The sequence below is a fragment of the Aotus nancymaae genome, unplaced genomic scaffold (genome assembly GCF_030222135.1).
Source record: "Aotus nancymaae isolate 86718 unplaced genomic scaffold, 86718_ANA_hifiasm-v0.15.2.pri h1tg000131l, whole genome shotgun sequence".
Classification (NCBI taxonomy): Eukaryota; Metazoa; Chordata; class Mammalia; order Primates; family Aotidae; genus Aotus; species Aotus nancymaae.
The window spans coordinates 7,212,209-7,236,618 of NW_026988546.1; the positions used below are offsets into that span (position 1 = coordinate 7,212,209).

General features: G+C 46.4%; 1 long non-coding RNA gene across 1 annotated transcript; it reads right to left on the reverse strand.

Moving 5' to 3' along the window:
• Positions 1-10,383: 10,383 nt before the first annotated feature.
• LOC135272774 (uncharacterized) lies at positions 10,384-17,133 on the reverse strand. Its single transcript, XR_010340741.1, has 3 exons — positions 17,101-17,133; positions 10,598-10,699; positions 10,384-10,463 (listed from the first exon to the last, which is right to left on the reverse strand). It is a non-coding gene; the product is annotated as an uncharacterized LOC135272774 (long non-coding RNA).
• Between the last annotated feature and the right edge of the window lie 7,277 nt (positions 17,134-24,410).

Genomic DNA, 24,410 nt, shown 5'->3' on the forward strand with positions numbered 1-24,410 from the left:
AAAAAAAGAAAGGGATACCTAGGAATAAACTTAACCAAGAAGGTGAAATATCTCTACACTAAAAACCATAAAGCATTAATGAAAAAAATTTTAGAAGACACAAATAAATGAAAAGATATGTTGTGTTCATGGATTAGAAGAATTAATATTGTGAAAATGACCATACTACCCAAAGATAGCCACAGATTTAATGCACTCCCTATCAAAATACCAAAGACATTCTTCACAGAAATAGAAAAAAAAATCCTAAAATTCATATGGAATCACAAAAGACCCCAAAAAGCCAAAGCAATTCTGAGCAAAATGAACAAAGTTGGAGGCATCACACTACCTGATTTTAAAACATACTACAAAGCCGAAGTAACCAGAACAACATGGTACTGGCCTAAAAACAGACACATAAAGCAATGGAACAGAAGAGAGATCCTAGAAGTAAATTCAGGGACCTACAGCCAACTGATTTTTGACAAAGATACCAAGAGCACACATTGGAGAAAAGATTGTCCCTTTAATAAATTGAATATTCTAGGGAGGGTGAGGCAGGAGAATGACTTGAACCCGGGAGGTGGAGGTTGCAGTGAGCCAAGATTGTGCCACTGCACTCCAGCCTAGGCAATAGAGTGAAACCCTGTCTCAAAAATAAATAAAATAAAATAAAATAAAATAAAATAAAATAAAATAAATTGAATATCTACATGGGGAAGAATGAAATTAGACCTCTATCTCTCACTGTATACAAAAATCAACTCAAAATGTATTGAAGACTTAAAAGTAAAACCTGAAACTATAAAACTACTAGAAGAAAACATTGGGAATCACTTCACAACACTAAGCTAGGAAGGATTTTTTAAATAAGAACTCAGAAGCACAGGTAATAAAAGCAAAAATAGACAAATAGTACCACATGAAATCAAAAAGCTTTTGTATAACAAAGGAAACAATTAACAAAGTGAAGAGAAAACCTACACTCTCTTATAGGTTTGGAAGAAAATGTCAGTAAACCATCTGACAAGGGGTTATTATTCAGAAATATATAAGGAATTGAAGCAACTCAACAGCAATAAAACAAATAACTCGATTTAAAAATGGGCAGAAGAAACCTTAATAGACATTTCTTAAAAGAAATACAGATGGACAACAGGTACATGAAGAAATGCTCGACATCACTAAATGTCAGAGAAATGCAAATCAAAACCACAATGAGATACCACCTCGTTCCAATCAGAATGGCTCTTACCAAAAAGACAAAGGAAAACAAATGTTGGTGAGGATGTGAAGAAAAGGGAACACCTGCACACTGTTGATAAGAATGTAAATTAGTACAGCTATTATGGAAATCAGCATAGGGGTTCCCCCCGAAATAAAAATAGAATTATAGTATGATCTAACACTCTCACTGCTGGATATATATCCAAAGAGCCAGGCACAGTAGCTCAGGCCTGTAATGGAAAGCCAAAGCAGATGGATCACTTGAGGTCAGGAGTTTGAGATCAGCCTGACTGACATGGTGAAACCCATCTCTACTAAAAATACAAAAAATTAGCCGGGCATGGTGGCGCACACCTGTAATCTCAGCTACTCAGGAGGCTGAGGCAGGAGAATCACTTGAACCCAGAAGGCAGAGGTTGCGGTAAGCTGAGATCACACCACTGTACTCAAGCATGGCTGACAGTGCCAGACTCTGTCTCAAAAAAACAAAAAAAAAAGGAAGTGAAATCAGTATGTTGAAGAGATCTCTGCACTCCCATCTTTACTGCAGTACCATTTAAAATAGCCTAGATATGAAATCAACCTAAGTGTCCATCAACAGATGAATGGTAAAGAAAATGTGGTATATAAGCATGACAAAATTCTATTGTCATGAAGAAGAATGAAATCCTGTCATTTGTGACAACATGGCTGTACCTGGAGGACACTGTGTTAAACGAAATAAGCCAGATGCAGAAAGACAAATACCACATGATCTCACTCATGTGGAATTAAAAAATAAAGGTGATCTCATAGAAGCAGAGTATAGAACAGTGGTTATGAACCTGTGGGGACTGACTACGGTTAATTGTAAGGTATTGTATACCACCCTATAGCTAGAAGAGAGGTTTTCGAATGTTCTCCTGACAAAGAAATGACAAACGCATGAGGTGATGAATATGCTAACTACCCTGACTTGATCATTGTACAACATATAGGGGTAGGTAAATATCAAATTGTATCCCATAAACATGTACAGTTATAATGTGACCATTTTGGTTTTTTTGAGATGGAGTCTTGCTGTGTTACCCAGGCTGGAATGCAGTGCCACAATCTTGGCTCATTGCAACCTCCACCTCTCACAGTCAAGCTATTCTCGTGCTTTCGCCTTCCGAGTAGCTGTGACTACAGGCACCCACCACCATGCCTGACTAACATAATGTGACAGTTTTCTGGTTTTTTTTTTGGGGGGGGATGGAATTTCACTCGTTGCCCAGGCTGGAGTGCAGTGGCGCTATCTCTGCTGCAACCTCCGCCTCTCAGCTTCAAGCGATTCTCCTGCGTCAGCCTCCCGAGTAGCTAGGATTACAGGTGTGCTGGAATTGAAGCAGGAAAGGCGGCAAAACACACCTCTCAAACACCAAACTGAGAAGGAAGGGGTGATTTATTCAGCTGGGAGCAAGGCGGCATATGCCTAACAGCGAAGCTTGAGCTCACAGAGAAAGTCCCTGCCCTTTTAAAGGCTTACAACTCTAGACATTACATGTGGAAGAGTCTTGGACCATGGAGTAGGCATGGAGTATAGTAACTTAGGTGGGGGTTTGATCTTGTTTAAGTAAAAACAATGCCTTCCAGAAAGATTCCTCCACACCATGCCTACAATCTATAGGAGGGTGACGGGGAGGTGGGGGGGATGCTCTTAGTGCTTAAGTGTGATTAAGGGTCTCCTCCCTCGGGCTTACTGGCTAATTTTTGTATTTTTAGTAGAGTCATGGTTTCACCATGTTGGCCAGGCTGTTCTTGAACTCCTAACCTTAGGGTGTCCTAACCCACCTTGGCCTCCCAAAGTGCTGGAATTACAGGTGTGAGCCACCGCGCTTGGCCAACAGTTTTTTTGTTTTTTTGGGCGGGGGTCAGGTAATTTCCGAGAGTGATAGGAGCTATGGAGGAAAAATTTCAAGGAATGGGACAAAACAGTGGTCCTCAAACTTGGGCAGCTGGGCCCCACCCTCGGGGCTCCTGGTCCAATAGGTCTGGAGTAGGGCCAGGGAATTTGCATTTCTTTCTTTTTTTTTTTTCCTTGAGACAGACTGAAGTGCAATGGCACAATCTCAGCTCACTGCAACCTCCACCTCCTGGGCTCAAACAATCCTTCCTCCTCAGTCTCCCAAGTCTGGCACTACAGGTACTTCCACCATGCCTGGCTAATTTTTTTTTTTTTCACCATACTAGCTAGGCTGGTCTCCAGCAATCCCTCCACCCAGGCCTCCCAAAGTGCTGGGTTTACAGGCATGAGCCACTGCCTGGGCCTGAATTTGCATTTCTAATGGGTTTCCAAGTGAGGCTGCTGCTGGTGGTCTGGGTACCACACCTGGAGAATCCCTGGGACAGAGACAGTTGGGATTAGAATGGGGAATGGGGGAAGCCTCTCTACCGATGTGTGGCATTTGAGTTGAGATGTGAATGAGGAAAATGAGTAAGTCACTGGAATTATGAAGAAAACAGGTTTCAAGCACAGGATACGGCAAATGCAAAGTTCCCAAGGTAGGAAAGGGAGCTCCTGGAGTTGGAAGGAGGCAAAAGCCAGTTAGCCCCATCCCAGATTGGTTCTTTCTTCTCCGATGGCTCCTCTGGGCTGTGTTGTTTAACACGAAAATCAGAATGTCTTTCACCAACAAAATAGTGGCAGTAGATTGACTTAAAAAATAAAGATCCAATATAGGATTCCTTTAAATGGGTTCCTCCTTTGGCATGTTTGAAATATTTTAGTTGTCCTTCACTCCAATTTCAAATTGCAGTTTTTCAAGTAAAAATAACCTCTTGTGTTATATGCAACGTATGTTGATGTTGTATGTAATTTAATGATTTATTTATTTTTATTTTTTTTTTTTTTTTTGAGACGGAGTTTCGCTCTTGATACCCAGGCTGGAGCGCAATGGCGCGATCTCGGCTCACCGCAATCTCCGCCTCCTGGGTTCAGGCAATTCTCCTGCCTCAGCCTCCTGAGTAGCTGGGATTACAGGCACGCGCCATCATGCCCAGCTAATTTTTTTTTTTTTTTGTATTAGTAGAGACGGGGTTTCACCATGTTGACCAGGATGGTCTCGATCTCTTGACCTCGTGATCCACCCGCCTCGGCCTCCCAAAGTGCTGGGATTACAGGCTTGAGCCACTGCGCCCGGCCATGATTTATTTTTTATCTGGGCAATTTGCCCAATCTTCAAGTTGTTTCAAAAGATCAAAGACAGGAACTGTGCCTTTTCTTTCCTCATTCTTTCACCCCAGTGCCTTTCAAATGTAAATGTGCCTAGAACTGAACTCACTGAGCTCCCTGGAGAGGAACCTTTAAGAAGGAAAAGTAGCCCAGGTGAACCTCTGAGCCCCTTATCCAACCCCGGCCCCAAGAAGCATGAGTAATCAGTCTGGGAAAGGGTGAGGTCTAGGATTCCACTGAGTTATTTGTCAAGGTGAGCCCCGTCTGTTAGGGGAATTGGCTTTCCTCTCTCTCTCAGCAGACTTGCCTGGGGCTGCTTCTGCAGCGTGGTGTTCCTTACCTGCCTCTGTTTTTATCTGCTCTGATGAAGCAATCATGTTCTCCAAGATTGACAGAGGCTGTTGATCCAATTTCTAAGAGAAATGAAGGCTACCAAGCATTCTAAATTTCCTAACCATTGTGCAATTGACGGTTGGCTGGAGCATCCAAAAGTTTATTACTGGTGAGTTTTATGGGCTGACTTGGGTCCCTCCAAAATTTGTATATTGAAGCTCTAGCCCACAGTAACTCAGAATGTGACTGCATTTGGAGGTAGGTCTTTGAGAAGGTAATCAAGGTTAAATGAGTCCATTAGGGAGGGCCCTAATCCAAAATGACTGCCATCCTTACAAGAAGAGGACATTAGGCCACAGACACACACACACAGAGGAAGGCGAGGTGAAGACTTAGGAGAAGGAGACCAACTACAAGCCAAGGAGAGAAGCCTGAGAAGAAACCAGCCCTGCCCACAGGGTGATCTTGAACTTCCGGCTCCTCCAGAACCATAAGAAAATAAACTGCTGTTGTTTAAACCCCCAGTCTGCATGGCAGCCTTTGCAAACTGACACAGTGAGTGTATGTGTCTTAGATTCTTACGGAAGTTTGGTTATACATTTCACTCTATACTTTTAAAATAAGTTTCTTTTTATGAAATAAAAGGAAACCAGGTCTCTCCCCTGAGCAAATCTTGCAAGTTTCAATTCTGCAGAAAACCTATTGGTCAGAGCCAGAGAGAGGAGACTGAACTCCTGTGTTCTGCTGCAACTTTTGGTGGGTGTCACTATACCCGTAATGACAGCTCTGTCCCTTGACTTCTGTTTTTCTCACTCTGGCTGGTCAACAAACAGGATTTGTGGGTTGTTGCTTGTGTTTCGTATTTCACATTTGGTTGAAATACACCCTGACCCAGATTAGTCCACTTCAGTAGTTGGAAAGAAAAAAATCCAGATTCTTCCCCCATCTCTGAGGTTCAAGGGGTGCTAAGAATGAAAAGCCCTTCTCTATACTGACAATGACACAGCACTGGATATCCATAAGAGAGACTCCAGAGTGAGGAGGGAACACACTAAGTCCCTTGAGTCCTGTTGGGGGAGCTTTCCATCTGGATAAATCAGAATTCCTTTGGTTGCAAGTGATGAAAAAACCAACTCAAACTAACTTCAAACAGCAACAACAACAAAGAGTGTGGAGAGGCCTGTGTACGGGCGGTGTCGAAGTTCTGGAGGTTTCAGGTATAGCTGGACCCTGGGATCAGTCTACTCTGCTCCCCTGATATGTTGGTAAAGATGGCCAGAGATTTGTCTTCCATAGACATATTGTTCCCAGGCCAGAAGTGGTGGCTCAAGCCTGTAATCCCAGCACTTTGGGAGGCCAAGGAGGGACGATCATGAGGTCAGGAGTTTGAGAGCCTGGCCAACATGGTGAAACCCCGTCCCTACTAAAAATACAAAAATTAGCTGGGCGTGGTGGCATGAGCCTGTAATCCCAGCTACTCAGGAGGCTGAGGCAGAAGAATCTCTTGAACCTGGGAGGCAGAGGTTGCAGTGAGCTGAGATCACACCACCGCACTCCAGACTGGGCAACTGAGCAAGACTATGTCTTAAAAAAAAAAGGCTGGACACAGCAGTGGTCCACATCTGTAATCCCATCACTTTGGGAGGCCAAGGCAGGTGGATCACCTGAGGTCAGGAGTTTGAGACCAGCCTGGCCAACATGGTAAAACCCCATCTCTACTGAAAACACAAATATTAGCTGGGTGTGGTGGTGGATGCCTATAATCCCAGCTACTCAGGAGGTTGAGGCAGGAGAATCTCATAGATCTGGCAGGTGGAATTTGCAATGAGCTGAGATTGTACCATTGCACTCCAGCCTAGGCAACAGAGTGAGATTCTGTCTCAAAAAAAAAAACAAAACAGTGCTTAAGTTTTAGGAGAGTTAACCTGAGGCAAAAGGCGGGGGGGGGGGGGGCGGGGGGGGGCGGCGGGGGGGGAAAGAGTGCTTACATGACAATTAGACATAAAAGGGAAAAGTGCTGTTCCAAAACTTTGAAAGGCTGTCGTGTGGAAGAGAGAGAGGAAAGGAAAGAGGCCGAAACTCAAAATTATGTGAAGAAGTTGTAAGAGAGGCAGATTTCACTTTAGTGCAAGGAAAACCCTTCCAGAACCGAGGGATAACAAAAAGGGGTTGCTTTGTGAATTGATGTGGCCCCCTTTCCTAGCTGAGTCCTAGCAGGGATGAACGGCCACCTACCAGCAACACAGGAAAGGGAGGTTCAAAAGCAGGTGAGTTACTGATGCCGAGACCCCATTTCAACCTTAACATCTGATGATTAGAAAACACTGAAGCAGACCGGGCACGGTGGCTCACACCTGTAGTCTCAGCACTTTGGGAGGCCAAGGCAGGTGGATCACCTGAGGTTGGGAGTTCGAGACCAGCCTGACCAACATGGAGAAACCCCATCTCTACTAAAAACACAGAAAACAAATAGCTGGGTGTGGTGGCGCATGCCTGTAATCCCAGCTACTTGGCAGGCTGAGGCAGGAGAATCGCTTGTGGCAACTTCACTTCATGAGCAAGGAAACTGGGATGCAGAGAGGTTGAGTAGCTTGCCCAAAATGATGCAGCAAACAGCAGAGCTGGGCTTGGAATTCAGGCCAGCTGCACTTTAAGTCCCAGCTCTTCACCTCTGTGCTCTTGGGACACAGGCAGGCCGGCTTCTTTGCAAAGAGCAGCATCACACACCTCCCTTTGCTCACCTACCCCCTCCCACCCGATTGGATCAAGGTCAACTTGATCCAGATGGCGGTAGGCAAGTCTAATGAGATGTGAAGGGATTCCCCATGGGGAGCCAAGAGTGGCTGGGAGAGAATCCCAGATTCACATCCCCTGACTTGAGATGTCACGAGCAAATGCTATAGCCATGCATTAAAAACAGCAGAACAACAACAAAGTCAGCACTCTCACTGAGCCCTCTCCAACTCCCATCCATCCAACTGCTGAGGTTGGAAGGACCTCAGGCCCCCAGGTGTGGCACAGGCACCACTTGCCCTAGGCCCCCACATGCACAGTCAGACCCCGCCTCCACCATCCCTAGCATCCACACAGACAGCATTGCCGACGGGTCCATCTTTCACAGACCCGACTTGCTGTTTCCTCTCGAAATGGCAGAAAGCACCTGCTCAGGCACTGGGACACACACCTAGGAATTTATATTTCTCTTTTTTAGAGAAAGTAAATCTTGCCGGGGGTGGTGGCTCACACCTGTAATCCTAGCACTTTGGAAGGCCAAGGTGGACGGAACACCTGAGGTCAGGAGTTCAAGACCAGACTGGCCAATATGGTAAAACCCCATCTCTACTAAAAATACAAAAATTAGCTGGGCATGGAGGCAGGCCTGTAATCCCAGCTACTTGGGAGGCTGAGGCAGAGAACTGCTTGAACCTGGGAGGGCAGAGGTTGCAGTGAGCTGAGATGGCGCCACTGCACTCCAGCCTGGGCAGCAGAGTGAGACCCTGTCTCAAAAATAAAAAAATAAAAAAATAAAAAATAGGCCAGGTGTGGTGGCTCATGCCTGTAATCCCAGCACTTTGGGAGGCTGAGGCGGGTGGATCGCAAGGTCAGGAGTTCAAGACCAGCCTGACCAACATGGTGAAACCCCATCACGAAAGAAAAGAAAGAAAGAAGGGAAAGAAAGGAAGAAAGAGAAAGAAAGAAAGAAAAAAAGAAAGAAAGAGAGAAATAAAGAAAGAATCAAAGAAAGAAAGAAAGAAAAAGAAAGAAAGAAAGAAAAATAGAAATAGATAACATGGAAGCCTCCTGGACTCTGGACCCATGTGTGTATTGTTTCTTAGAAATGATTACACAGAGCTGGGCCACCTCTCACCTGCTTCGGTTATTAGTTTTCCCCAAGCTTCTTGTTTCTGTTCCCCTCTGTGCCTGAAGCTAATCATCAGATTTCCAGGTTGGTCACGGCTTCAGAAGTTTCACTGAGGCAAGTGGTGATCTGAGCTCACAGTCTTTCTTTCTTCAGCTCTGCAGTTAATGATGAACACTGGAACAGCCACCTTATCAGATACTTCCAAAAGCCAGCCTGAAGTTGACAGGAGAGTTTGACAGAGGCCAAGGACGTGTGCTTTTTAAAGTAAACATGATGGCTTTGACAGGAATGCATTTTGAGAGGTTAACATAGCACCATTGTTTCCTATGATCCATGAAAAAATAAAAAAATAAAAATCATAACACCAAAAAGATGGTTTATTTTTATTTTTATTTTGAGATGAAGTTTTGCTCTTGTTGTCCAAGCTGGAGTGCAATGGCGTGATCTCGGCTCACCGCAATCTCCGCCTCCCAGGTTCAAGTGATTCTCCTGCTTTTCAGTCTCCCAAGTAGCTGGGATTACAGGCATGGGCCACCATGCCCGGCCAATTTTGTATTTTTCGTAGAAACAGGGTTTCTCCATGTTGGTCAGGATGTTCTTGTACTCCCGACCTCAGGTGATCTGCCTGCGGTGGCCTCCCAAAGTGCTGGGATTACAGGCCTAAGCCACTGCACCTGGCCAGAGATGGTTTATTCTAAAGGCAGGTCATAACTCAGGACCACAAGCTTGGAGACTTGAATGCAGCAAAAGGCAAACTGAGCCTGGCCCCTGCAAGAGCCTCCTGTTAACGTAAGCTGTGTCCCAGTAGCCTTTGAGGGTGGACTCTAAAGAGAAAACGTCTTAAAGAATTGCAGATACTGTGACTTGGAGTTGTGTTGGGGAAAATTTTGCAGGCACATTATTAGAATATATCAATTAAATATGACATCAGTATGAGAGTTAAGGTGAAATTCAAATTACTTGCTGGAAACAACCATAGCAGTGATTCATCCTATAGGTCTTGAATTAAAGCTATATTTCAAAACCACAAAATGGAAGCTTTGATTTTTCCTTCAGTCACCTGAAAAGTACTGTAGCAGTATTCAAGTATTGCATTTCAGAGACCCGACACGAGATGGTTAGCTGATGTTAGGAGAATGTATGGTTTTTTGCTTTTTGAGATGATGGAGTCTCACTCTGTCACCAGGCTGGAGTGCAGTGGTGCGATCTCGGCTCACTGCAACCTCCCCTCCCAGGTTCAAGGGATACTTCTGTCTTGGCCTCCTGAGTAGCTGGGATTATAGGCACGTGCCACCATACCCAGCTAATATTTTGTATTTTTAGTAGAGATGGGGTTTCACCATGTTGGCCAGGATGGTCTCGATCTCCTGACCTCGTGATCCGCCCGCCTCGGCCTCCCAATTTCTCTTACCCCAATTTGTGTCATATCTACTGGAGTATCATGAGCATGTATTATGACGTCACAATATATGATGACATGCTAATTAGTATGCACTATGACGTCACAATATATTATGACGTCATAATGTATCCGCATTATGACATCACAAGGAATTATGAGAGCGTAATCTGCAGGTATTATGACCAATTTCTCTTACCCCAATTTGTGTCATATCTACTGGAGTATCATGAGCATGTATTATGACGTCAGAATATATGATGACATGCTGACAATCCTCCCAAAGTGCTGGGATTACAGGCATGAGCCATAGTGCCCAGTTACATGTCTATTATTTTCAGTGAAAATTAAAAATGAAACAAAACTCACAGAGGTGGCATGGTCCAGGAGCATTCTGAAGTCTCCATTTCTTAGTGATGGCCAACCTGGGACAATGCATCAGCATTTCTTCCAAGATGAAGGGATCCCTAGGGAAGTAGCAGGTGGTCATCTATGACTTATTTTATCTTGCATAAAAAAAAATCTTTGAAATATTAGACTCAGGAATCACACTTTATCCTGTGAATGTTGTATGACAGTTTTATTCCTTAATCGAACTTACCTTAGGAAGGCAAAAGTGCATTCGATCCATGCCTGATTGCTGGCGCAAGGTCTTGCTTAAGCCCTCGTGACTAGATCTTGAATTATGGAAATGCAATTTTTGCTGGAGAAAAAGAAATGAAGGTCCTGCAGTACCATTTCCTTCCACAATTTGTAATAATTTTTGATTAAGCATGTTATTTCTTTTAAAAACAAGAAAGGATCTTTCAGTATCCTCTAGGAGTAGTTTATCGGCAGCAGTTTTGAGTGACAAACAAATCAGAAGGGGTCATTAAAACACAAACAGAGGGCATGGTTGCAGTGACCTGAGATCTCACCATTGCACTCCAGCCTGGGCTACAGAGCAAAACTCCATCTTAAAATAATAATAGACATACAGAAAAATGCATATATCATAGGTGTCCAGCTCAATGTATTTTCACAACCAAATACCCCTGTTTAACCAGAACGCAACCAACATCCTAGAAGCCCCCTCATTCTCCCTTTCAGTCACTGCCGACCCCCAAGGTAACCAATATTCTAACACCATAGATAAGTTTTGCCTGGTTTTGTACTTTGTAGAAATGGAATCATGCAGTCTGTTCTCTTTTGTATCCGGCTTCTTTCACACAATGTTATGTCTGTGCCATTCATCCATATTACTGCCTGTAGCTACAGGCAGCTCCTTCTCTGTGGTGGCTGGTATTCCATTGTGTGAATACACCACCATTCATTTATCCATCCTACAGCTGATGGACATTTGAGTAGCTTCCAGTGTGGGGCTGCTAGAGAGCCAGCTGCAAGAGCGTGTCACATGGGTCACAGTGTGCTGGTGCCCAGGACTGCTCCTAATGTGCTCGAATGCTTCACGGAGCTGCTTGGAACGGCGCCGGCTCTCGAGTTCTGCACGGCATTGTCTGTTGCCCTTCTGCCGGCAGATGTGAGCCTTGGGCGAGAAAGGCCACAGCTCCCCACCTATGAAAACTGACTCTTGTTTCTATAAAAAAGTTTTTAAAAAGATCAGCAACTGAGAACAGAGGTAAGTATTGTTTGCATTATCTTAGAGACTGCAGCAGTTGGCCACAGAGAATCTGGATCAGAGCTAATAGAGAACTTATTGAAACAGGATAAAGCCTAACAATTCTTGAACAAGGAATAGGGCGTGCCAAGGGAAGTAGAAAATAGTAGAAGCTGAGAGGTAAAATGTTGCCAAAAAACTTAACTGAACCATCTTATGTCAATAGCTTATGTGTTTTAAACAAGAGCAAAAAGACAGGCATGGTGCCTCGTGCCTGTAATCCTGCACTTTGGGAGGCTGAGGTAGAAGGATCGCTTTGAGGCCAGGAGATCAGCCTGGACAGCATAGTGAGAGCTTGTCTCTACAAAAAAAAAAAAAAAGGTCAGGCGCGGTGGCTCACGCTTGTAATCCCAGCACTTTGGGAGGCCGAAGTGGGCGGATCACGAGGTCAAGATATCAAGACCATCCTGGTCTGGTGAAACCCCATCTCTCTATATATATATTTAAAAAAAGCCAAAATTCTTCATGAACAAAATCACTCACCTATCTTTTCCCTGAGAAAGTGAGTTCGCATTTGAACCCAGGGCTGCCCTAGGGATGTTGCCCAAGCTCTCAGTGGTACAGTTCTGCTTCTCATCTGTGTAAAAGGGGGGACTATGTTCTCAGGGCCTGAGGATCAGTGAGACATGGGAGGTGCAAGTGCTGAAAAACACTGAGTAGATGCTGACCAAATGTGCATTCTCTCTCAGCCCCCACGTGCTGTGGTTTAGACAAGAACTAGTACGTGTAGCCAAGAGCTCAAGTGCACAAATGGGCTAGAATGTGTGACTCAGAGGAAGGTCAGAAGATGCACAGCTTGTGCCCTTTGAAAATCTAGAAGAAAATTAAGTGAAAAAAATTGCATGGGTGCCAGCGCAGGGCAGAGAGTGAGTGGGGAGGAGAACAGCGTGCTCCAGAGGGGGCTAACGCCGGCCAGGGGCAGGATCGAGGGCAGCACAGCCACACACACCAAACTGACAGCCTTTTCATCAAATGCAGCTTCACTCTACACGTATCAGATTCTGGGTACTAAGAGAAAGGCTCTAGCGCAATCTGCGTCTTGGAATGTTTTCACCTGTCCAGACGCTCAATCACTTGGTTGGGTGAACAAAGCAGGGCCTGAGGTCTCAGGATTTGGGGTGCTTTCAGGATGCCTCTTCCCAGAACTTCTCTTCTGTGTGAACCCAGAGTCAGCAGCTCCAAGACAGACCTTAACCTCTCCTGTGAGTAGAGATGACAAGTTTGGATTTGAGGGCAAAAGATCATATCTCTGGGAATGAAAGGCAGGAAACGCAATGACCCTTTGAGGTTCAGGTGCCTGAAGCGTCACTGCTGCAGTTCCAGCTGTGCTGGGGGGTCTCCACAGGGCCTGGAGACTCTCACCAGGCTCACCAGCAGGGCTGCAGGAAACGGGGAGGAGTGAGTGCGCTCCAGTCAGGCAGAAAAAAATCACTCCAGCTCTGCTGGTTTCTCCACCTTGACTGAGGCTCCTTCTGCCTGTTAGACTCCCAGCCCCAGTCACAATCATACTTCACGTTTACCCGTGTGCGTGATGTTTTCTGGCCCTCAAAGAGAGGCAACCCACTTTATCCCAACATGAAGGAGATCCGGTGGTTGCCATCACACCCGCTGTACAAATAAGCTCAAGCAAACCTAGAGACGTTGTGTAACTGACTGCTGTATGAAAAGCCACAAGCCATAGGTCCAAGACACCTGGATGTGTTCGCTAGACCTGAGCCCCTGACATAAGGAGGTGTAGATGGTCTTCAGGTTATAAACCAACAGAGCTGGATTTAGGGATCACGGAGAGTGGCCACTTAGCCATGGCGTGGAGAGGCTCAGCTTGTTACCTCCTAAGAATACCAGGGGAACAGATTTGAGAGACGCTTAGGTGATAGAGTGAACTGGATTTGGTGACAAGCCGCTCGGAGAAAAGGAAAGTCAAGATATCCTTAAGTTTCTGGCCTGTGGGTCTGTGTGGACAGTCATGCAATCACTGGCCAGCTGGCCGCGTAGATCAGCCTCGGTAGAGACTGGATTTCAGGGTCATCATTCATTAATTTTCTGAACAAACATTAATTGAGTGCCTATATGTACCAAACACTCTACTGAATGCAGAATCATGAGGAGTGGAAGCATCCTTCCTCTGGGTTTAGTCTGTGTTTGACATGGCTTCGTGTCACCAGCAATTCACCTACCACCTGACGTCTTTGTGAGTTCTCAGTAGACACATTCTGAACAAAGAAAGGAAGAGATTTTTGTTGTTGTTGTTGTTGTTTGTTTTTGAGGCAGGGTCTCCTCTGTCACCCAGGCCTTGCCTCCAGTGCAGTGGTACAATAATGGCTCACTGCAGCCTCGACTTCCCCAGCTCCAGTGGTCCTCCCCTCTCAGCATCCCTGTTACTGGCGGCAAATCCATACAGGTCTGCAGTGACCTCAGTTCTTGCCTCCTCAGAAGAAAGAATTCAACCAAGGAGGCAGAAGGCAGAAGGCAAGACTGAGGCAAGTTTTAGAGCAGGAGCGAAAGTTTATTAAAAAGCTTTCGAGCAGGAATGAAAGGAAGTAAAATTTGGAGGAGGGTTAAGCAGGCGACTTGAGAAATCAAGTGTGCTATTTGACCTTTGACTTGGGGTTTTATATGTTGTTCCTTCCCCCTGATTCTTCCTTTGGATGGGCTGTCTGATGTATAGTGTGGCCTGCCAGCACTTGGAGGGGAACACGCACAGTGTGTTTACTGGAGTTGCACGAATGCTCACTTCCCATGCCAGTCGAATGTCCCTAGATGGTCATATGCCAGTTAATGTACATGCTTGAGCCCACTCGATCAACTCCTGAGATTTTATCAGGAAGCAGCTAATCACCAGTTTCAGATGTTTCCTAACTACTGCGAGCCTGCCTTTCCCTGGAGCTGGCTACAACCAGTTATTATTTTAGGGAGACAGTTAACAATCTTGAACATCACCTGATGATCACCTAACATTCCTGGTGGTGTCAAGGGAGAGCCTTCTCCTGCCCTGCTCATGTCTGACTAGCTACCTAATGTAATCCTGAGTAGCTGGGACTACAGGCATATCCTACCACACCTGGCTAATTTTTTTTGTATTTTTGGTAGAGACTGGGTTTCACCAAGTTGTCCATGCTGATCTTGAACTTCTGAGCTCAAGCGATCCACTGGCCTCAGCCTTGCAAAGTGTTGGGATCACAGGTATGAGCCACTGTGCCTCGCCGGAGAGATCATTTCTTTTTTCTTTTTTTTTTTTTGAGACGGAGTTTTGCTCTGTCGCCCAGGCTGGAGTGCAGTGGCGTGATCTCAGCTCACTGCAACCTCCGCTTCCCGGGTTCAAGTGATTCCCCTGCCTCAGCCTCCCGAGTAGCTGGAACTACAGGTGCCTGCCACCATGCCCAGCTAATTTTTTGTATTTTAGTAGAGATAGGGTTTCACCGTGTTGGCCAGAATGGTCCTGATCTCCTGACCTCGTGATCCACCCACCTTGACCTCTCAAAGTGCTGGGATTACAGGAGTGAGCCACCATGCCCGGCTCAGAGAGATAATTTCTTAATAAACATAATCAAACTATATTACTTCTCTGCGTAGAAGTCATCAGTGGCTTTCCAATGCATTTGGAATAAAACTTGAACTCCTCCCCAAGGCCTCCAGAACCACACAGGAGCCAGCCCTTGTGAGCTCCACATCCCCTACCACTCACCCCCTTATCTCCAGCCTATAATCATCCGACCATTGAACCTTCAAGGGTGCTCCCATCTCAGGACCTGTGTATTTGAGGCAGACCTGGAGTCCCCTTCCTCATCATCCTCAGCATGATCTCCACACAGAGCCTTCCCCAGCCACCCTCTCGGTCACTCTCCAATCAATTACCCAGGTGTATTTTTCTTCATGGTACTTAGATTATCTGAAACAACTTGAATTATTTATTAGTGTGTTTGTTAGCCCTTTCCTCAACTATATTTTATGTTGAACATATAGGTAGAAAAGTCAGAGGCAACAGCTGAGCCAGAGAATGGGCCTGGGTCACCCCAGGTGAGGAGGGAGAGCAATGCGCAGATATTTGAGAGATTTATTTGGGTTTTGGGTTTGTTTGGTTTTTTTAGACGGAGTCTTGCTCCGTCACCCAGGCTGGAGTGCAGTGGCACCATCTCTGCTCACTGCAACCTCTGCCTCTTGAGTTCAAGTAATTCTCCTGCCTCAGCCTCCTAAGTAGCTGGGATTACAGGCACACGCCTCCACGCCCGGCTAGTTTTTGAATTTTTAGTAGAGATGGAGTTTCACCATGTTGGCCAGGCTGGTCTCCGCCCTGTTGAGAGATTTGTTTGAAAGGTACTTTGGAGGTAGAGCTGATGGGGTTTGTGGAGGCACTGAACAAGTGAAGGATAGAGCAGGTGCTCACCAGGTCTGCATGAATGATTGTGTTGATCCTTAACCATGGCTGACCCAGGGGAGGGCCACACGTGGGTACAAAAGGCATAAGCTGGGCTTTCACTCTCTGGGTTTGTAGTGCTTCTGAGGCACCCTAAAGGACCCTTGCAGTGTGAACTTGACTCTGCACCTGGAGCTCAGCAGAGGTCAGAGCTGCAGGGGAAATGTGTGAGCCCTGGAGTGGCTGGCTGTGGGCCCTATGGGTTGCATGAAGTAGCTTAAAGGGGGTAGAAAAGAGAGATGGGAGGGGGCCTTAGTGCAGCTCTTGAGGACCTCTCCGAGAGAAGAGCTGGGCAGGGAGGAAGGCATGGGGAGCTCAAAACGGAATCACAGGGTGGAGAAAGCAAGCCGGGAGACTGGCCCCAGCGGCTTCCGGCATCATTCCACCCTTGCCTGCTTTCCTGTGCTGTTGATGACCAGTGGGTCTATGTTGTCATTCCCCTCTCAATATCAAGGGAGTTTTTATAAATTGGAAAATCTGTATTTTAAATGAAGATGGAAGAGTATGTCAAGAGGTGTGGGTGGGCATGCCTGGTACCAAACTGTACCCTTCGGAAGGGTCCTGCCAACCCTGCCAGCCAGTGCCAGATACGTGGATGTGTGTTGGGCTGGACTACACAGAGACCCAGGAGGCTCTCCAAGTGGCCTCTTCTGTCGTCTTTACAAGTGATAACTCACAAGGACCCTCTCATGACTTCCCCCTCTTCTCCAGAGGATGAAACCAAGGCACAGACAGGAGAAATGACTTGTCCAAGTCAACAACCAGTGAGGCTAGGTATCAGGGTTCAAACCAGGCAGTGTGGCTCCGTGGTCTTTATCCAAAGCCCATGCATGGTCTTTATCACCACCCCCCACCCTTTGGCAAGCTCCACTTTGGATAGCACTGATGTGACAGCAGACAAGGTATAACGGTCAAACTTGAGTCATCAGCATGCTAGCTTTGAATGGAAAAGCAAGGTATGAGCCTATCTCTTTTCCTTGAACATTGGGTTGAGATAATGATGCGATCTTTATTCGTCCCTGCCCCCACTTACCTTCTTAAGGAATCGCTGTATCATGGTCTAGGGGATTTTCCAGCTCTGAGAGGCTTCTTTACAGCTTCTGAGGTGAGGATTCCCCCTGCACGAAGGATACCAGGCTACTCAGGCCTGCTCCCACTCCCTGCCAGGATTCTAGAGCCTGAACACACTGGAGCCATCCCGGGTGAGATGGGCCCTGTGACCAGCCTGCAGTGCAGCAGACATTTGTGCAGGGCGTCTCTCCACACATCAGCTGAGCTTCTTGACTCAGACGAATTTGATTGTTTCACTATGACCTCGGCGAGAAGACACCCGAAGTCAGAGAGCACCTCGGTGCTTTTTACGACCTTGAGAGTTTCTCTTCCAAATAATAAGCCGTTTCCCACATCATTCTAGCCATGCCGGCTTACCTGTTTAATAACCAACATTGCCGTGTTGCCATTCCACCCCTCCGAGTTTAAAACATTTGAAAACCCGCATTTTAAATGAAAAAAATCCTGATATGCAACACAATCTTGTCTTTCACAAAAACTAAACAGGAGTTTCTCTTTGGCTTAACAAAATCTTAGAGCAGCCAACCTTGGAGTGTATTTTAGTTACTTTACATCCAAACTGTAGGATTTAGTGAAAAGCCATGTGTTTACTATCATGAAGTAGAAATGTGTTGAAAACGTATTATCCAATTGCTATGGTGCAGGCTCTTCTAATAGCCTATTGGAACTTCCTTCACTTCAGAAATGATACACTCTAGGGTAGAACTTCCTATTTTTAAAACCGCATAAATTCCCCCACCCATTCCCCTTACAACACTTCAACAATCTGATTACGTGGTATTCTTACCTTCCCACTGTGATTACGCTTTATGGAATGCAGCCACACTAAGTGAGATGCACTTTTGCTGTTTTTCCTTCCTTTGAAGGTCAGATGAACTTTCAGTATTATTTTCCCCAGTTGCGTTCATTGCAAGCAGGATCAGTCTGGAAAATATATCTTTGCCCCATGACGAGAATACAGAGGGAGATCTGTTTGCCTTTTCATTGATGTGATTATGATGTGGATTTTGTAGTTTAAAAACAAAGCAACTCCATTTTGCAACTGCATACTTCACAGAAATCTGAACTTTGGTGGCGATGACTAATCTTATCAACAAATCAGTCCCGCAATGATTATTCTACCCATTCATTCTCAGCAACAAACGATAAACAAAATGGCCGGAAGGACAACTGACTCCCCTGAAGGCTCCATCAGGCTTCAGGCCCTATCTTTGGATCTGTGTTCATGACGGTGATTGTCAAGTGTGATTTGCAAAGCTGATTTGATAGGCTTTCCTCTGGTATACCCAAAAATAATGTACAGAGAGACCTGGTGCAAATTCTGCTCTATAGTTGACCATTGTATTACAATAGTTTCCCATAACACCAATTTCTATGTTTTCCATTTGTAAACACCTGTAATTCACCTTGCTTGGCTTTATGATGTGTGAGTAGAATACATTTGACATTATAATGGGAATGTGCACTAATAAAATGCACCTTTAGCCATTCGCTGTCTTAGGGATTTCTGTAATGCATTATTTATAAGAAAGATGGGTTTGGCCATTTCTTTCTTTTTTTTTTTTTCATGAGATGAGTTTTTCGCTTGTCACCCAGGCTAGAGTGCCATAGCACAATCTCAACGCACTGCAACCTCCGCCTCCCGGGTTCAAGCTATTCTCCTGCCTCAGCCTCTTAAGTAGCTGAGACTAGAGGCACATGCTACCACGCCTAGCTAATTTTTGTACTTTTAGTAGAGATGGGGTTTTACCCCATCTCTGGTCTTGAACTCCTGACCTCAGGTGATCACCTGCCTTGGCCTCCCAAAGTGCTAAGATTACAGGCATCTGCCACCATGCCTGGCCCTTTTATTTTGAGACAAAGTCTGACTCTGTTGCCCAGGCTGAAGTGCAGTGGCGCAATCTCGGCTCACTGCAATCTCCACCACTTCCCAGTTTTAAGTAATGCTCCCACCTCAGCCTTCCAAGTAGCTGGGACTACAGGCATGCACCACCACACCCAGCTAATTTTTGTATTTTTAGTAAAGATAGAGTTTCACCATGTTGGCCAGGCTGGTCTTGAACTTCTGACCTCCAGTTATCTTCCAGCCTCAGCCTCCCAAAGTGCTGGGATTACAGGCGTGAGCAACCATGCATGGCCTAGCCGTTTCTTTAAGTTTGAAAACTACTGGCCAAGGAGAAGGGTGCTAAGGCTGAGGGTGTCGGGAGATTCAGCATCCATCTCCCAAGAAAACAAGGCAGCAGCCTGGAGCCTGGGCCTGGGAGTGCAATGAAAGAGTTCAGTGTTCTGCCGAGGAGGGGAAGCACAGGGGGCATCTCTGAGCCTCTGTGAGCACAGGAGCCCTGCCTGTCTCAGGTCTGGAGGAGGGTCTCACTTCTGGTTTCAAAATGGGCTGCCTCTGCTCTGCTGCAGTGAATCCCCTAACAGATGCTGGAGCCCGAGTGCTAGGAACTGAGAGGATGGGGATGGTCCCGCCCCTCCCTCCAAATTCCCCAAGGGGAGTTACAAAGGGGTCGAGATCAGAGGAAATGCGGCGTCAGGAGCTTTATGGGAAACTGTGGAGCTAAAGAAGGAGAAAGAGCCAGTGCTAGGCCCCCTTGCCCCAGAACTGGAGGCAGCGCTAAGGGCCCTTCTTTTCCCCCAGATGTTGTACTGAGCGAGTGCTGTGGGTTTAGCTGTCCACCTGGGCCTTGTACCCTTCCCCGCGTCCTTCTTGCTCTTTTTTTCTTGAGACAGGGTCATACTGTGTTGTCCAAGCTGGAACGCAGTGGCATGGTCATGGCTCACTGCAGCCTCAACTGCTGGGGTTCAATTGATCCTCCCAACTTAGCCTCCCAAGTAGCTGGGACCACAGGCATGTGCCACAACATCCGGCTAATTATTTTTGTATTTTTTGTAGAGATGGAGTTTTGTCACGTTGCCCAGGCTGGTTTCGAACTCCTGGACTCAAACGATCCTCCCTCCTTGACTTCCCAAAGAGTTGGGATCACAGGCGTGAGACACTGTGTGTGGTGCTCCTGGGTCATCTAACAAAGGTACATTGGTCAGCACCGGCCAGGGCTGGGCTCCCTTTCTGAGGGCGTTTCTCTAGCTAGACTGACTCAGGGATACCCTAATCTAACAAAATCCTTCCCTTGATTCCGCCCTCCCCTCAAGCTACTATCTATCGCATCTCAGAAACTTCTTGAAAGTAAGGAACCACCACTACAGACCATTGTGTGTGTCCTTCCCTGACCTAATACACCTGACTCCCCGCACCCCACTGCACCAACGACATCATCCTCCCAAAGGTCACCAGCAACTTCCTGATTTCAAAACCCAGCAGCTTTCTGTCAGCCCGGAGTCCTCACTGACCTCTCGCCTAGCGATTCACACAGGCAGCCATCCCTCATCCAGGAGATGCACTTTGCTTCTGTGACTCCACCTCCTGCCTGTCCCACCACCTCTCTGATACTTCTGTGCTGTCTCTGAGGACTCTTCCACCCGTTCGTGTTCTTCTTAAGGAAGATGGTTGTGTCAGTCTTTCAGGGCTGCTATTACAAGGTACCATGACTGAGGGTTTAAACAATAGGAGTCCACTTTCTTGAAGCTCTGGAGACTGGAAGTCTAAGATCAAGGAGCCCCCAGAGCTGGTCCCTTCTTTTTTTTTTCGAGATGGAGTCTTGCTCTGTCGCTCAGGCTGGAGTGCAATGGCGTGATCTAGGCTCATTGCAACCTCCACCTCCCAGGTTCAAGTGATTGTCCTGCCTCAGCCTCCCAAGTAGCTGGGATTTCAGTCGCATGCCACCATGCCCGGCTAATTTTTGTATTTTTGCTAGAGACGGGTTTCACCATGTTGGCCAGGCTGCTCTCGAATTCCTGACCTCAAGTGATCCACCCGCCTCGGCCTCCCAAAGTGCTGGGATTATAGAAATGAACCACCACACCCGGCCCCTTCCTTCTGAGGCCTCTCTCAGCTTGTAGATGTCGGCTTCTCCCTTCATCTCCACAAGGTCCTCCCTTGGTGTGGGTCTGTGTCCTGATCTCCTCCTCTAAGGTCAGCAGTCATATTGGATTAGGGTCCTCCCTACTGACCTCATTTTAACTTAATTACCTCTAACTACCTTATCTCCAAATATAGTCACATTCTGAGATACTAGGGGTTAGGACTTGAACATATGAATTTTGAGAGGTAGGGGGACACAATGTATTTATTTATTTGTTTGTTTATTTATTTTCACTTTTTTGTAAAGGTGGGGTCTCACTGTGTTACCCAGGCTGGGCTCAACCTCCTGGCTTCAAGTGATTTTCCCGCCTCTGCCTCGCAACATGCTGGGATTACTGGTGTGAGCCACCATGCCTGGCCAGAGAGACACAATTTCGTCCTTAAGAGTGGTCTTCCAGATTTGGTTCTTGATCCTTTTAAACATTTCTTTCCTGTGCCCACTGCTGAAGTTTCATGTATTACTATTCAATAAATGAATTTATTAATTTCATTGTTTAAATTACAGAAGTAATGTATTTCATTAAAATAAAGTGAAATTTATTTTTCTTTTGAAACAGAGTCACCCAGGCTGGAGTGCAGTGGTGCAATCTCGGCTCACTGCAACTTCTACCTCCTGGATTCAAGCGATTCTCCTGCCTCAGACTCCCAAGTAGCTGAGATTACAGGCGCGCACCACTGCACCCAGCTAATTTTTGTATTTTTAGTAGAGATGGAGTTTCACGGTGTTAGTCAAGCTGATCTCAAACTCCTGACCTCAAGTGATCACTCACCTCGGCCTCCCAAAGTGCTGGGATCACAGGCTTGAGCCACCTTGCCCAGCCAGAAGATGATATAATTTCTAAATAAATAACTATTGCTCAAAGTTCTTTATTGAGCTCTAAGATCAAATTCCCAAAGCACTATCGTGGGTCTCCTCACGTGTGTTGTCTCCCAAACACCGTCTTCTTATCTCCTCTGACACCTAAATTCCCCACAGCTTTTTCAGTTCTTTCTCTCCTCTGCCCCTCTTCATAGCTAAACATCTCGCTGGTCTCCCTGTCAAGATTGGCCACAGAATTTGAGAGAAGCAGGTCAGAATTGTGGGGCTTCTTGTTCAAAGCAGATTCAGTTTCAAGACAGTGACAGCATAACTTTATGCCGAGTGAGTGAGGGCTCTGCTGCCACAGGCTGTGAGGCCAGCCCAGCCCTCCCTGTCCATCCCTCCCCCACACACTTCTTTGCATCCGCCGTACCCCGGCCACTACCTGCTTAGATTTCCACTGCAGCCTCCTGTGACCCCCACATCTGTTTCATCTTCCTCCCACCACATCTGCCTGGTTACTCCTACCCAAGGATGCCTGCCCTTTGAGCCTGTGCTCTGAACCTCTGGTATTTCCTCATTTCTTTAACAAACTGGGCAGTCTCTTTGGGCCAGCATCTAAGGCCTTCATTTCCTGGCTTGACTCCTACTCACTCCCCAGCCGAACACAAAGCTCGGGGCCAATGTTTCCCCATAGAGCTCAGCCTCTGTTCCTCCGTGCGGCTGCACCATTTCTGTGAAGTCCTACCCACCCCATCTGTGTCATCGGAACCCCTCCAAAGATCAAGGCCTACCTCTGTTGAGAAGCGTTTCCTGGCCTCTGACCAGGGTCTGATCACTTCTCTCTAGTCAGCCCTGCACGCTCTGGGAACACGCTGAGCCCCGCTGCACACCGGGCGCCCTGCTAAGGGTTCGTGTGCTTTCACCATTGACATCTTTAACACCCCTACCAGGAAGGTTCTATCACTACCCCTTGGGCAGCTGAGTGGGTTTTGCAAGGCCACTTATACTGGCAAGTGGTGGACTCGCGTTCAAACTCCACTGTCTGGCTCATGTTGTGCCTTGTGGGGCTGACATTGGTGCATTTCTTTTGGCAATATGCCCTTGGAAGAAAATAGATCCTTCTCATTTTTGTTTTCCTGGAGGAGCTTTCTCTATCCCCACATTCAGCCCTTACTGTTACTGTGATGGAGCATTAGCAGGCCTTCAAACTTCAGGTTAGCTGAGGAAGATGCAGTGAGCAACTAGATCACCTTATGTTTCCAAAAACAACCAATTATGGATTCCCTGGAGTGAAAATAGCCCCTTCCAAAAGCAACATACCTTGGCCACTATTTAGGGAATGTGTATTTGTCAGTCACACTTGACTATGAATTCTCAGATTCAACTCCAAACTGGTTTGCTTTCCTTCCTTCCAACTGAGAGCAGCCGCTAGGGAATTTCCAGTTGGAGGGAGGCGGGCAAGCTCCCCTACGTTTACCATTTTGTTTGGTTTTGCATTAAGTTCTGTCTCTGCCTCAAACTCCTCTCCAAGGCTTGCGGTAAAGGAAGAAGCCAGACTTCTTTGTTGTTGTTGTTGTTTTGAGACAGAGTCTTGCTCTGCTGCCCAGGCTGGAGTGCAGTGGCACCACTACATCTCACCGTAACCTCAAACTCCTAGGCTCAAGGGAGCCTCCTGCCTCAGCCTCCCAAGTAGTTGGGATTACAGGTGTGCAGCACCACTCCCAGCTAATTTATTATTATTTTGTAGAGATTGGATCTCCTGGTGTTGCCCAGGCTGGTCTCGAACTCCTGATGTCAAGTGATCCTCCCACCTCATCCTCCCAAAGTGCTGGGATTATAAGTGTGAGCCACTGTCCTTGGCCAGATTTCTTAGCTCCAAATATTTCTTTTCTGCTCACTGGCACTGAGGGAGCCAACTTCTTCCAGAACTTCTGTGGGGCCCAAATAGAAATAGTGCCCATCCCTCCTCTTTGTTTCCTTCCCTGCCCAAAAAGCAGCTCCACCGTGATGCAGAGTGAAAACTGGGGCAGATTTCAGTGGGAGTAGCACCCAATCAACATAAGTTAGAGAATGTGCAACCATTAACTACTGCGTTGGGCTGGGTGCGGTGACTCACACCTGTAATCTCAGCACTTTGGGAGGCCAAGGTGGGTAAATCACCTGAGATCAGGAGTTTGAGACCAGCCTGGCAAGCATGGTGAAAACCCATCTCTACTAAAAATACAAAAATTAGCTGGATGTGGTGGTGGGAGCCTGTAATCCCAGCTACTCAGGAGGCTGAGGCAGGAGAATCTTTTGAACCTGGGAGGTGGAGGTTGCAGTGAGCCAAGATCATGCCATTGCACTACAGCCTGAGTGACGGAGCGAGACTCTATCTCAAAAAATAAATAAATAAAGACTGCACTGCAAAATAATATTTCATGTTACGGAAAATGTCCATCACATACAATTATTGAGTGAGAGAAAAGCAGATTACAAAGCACTA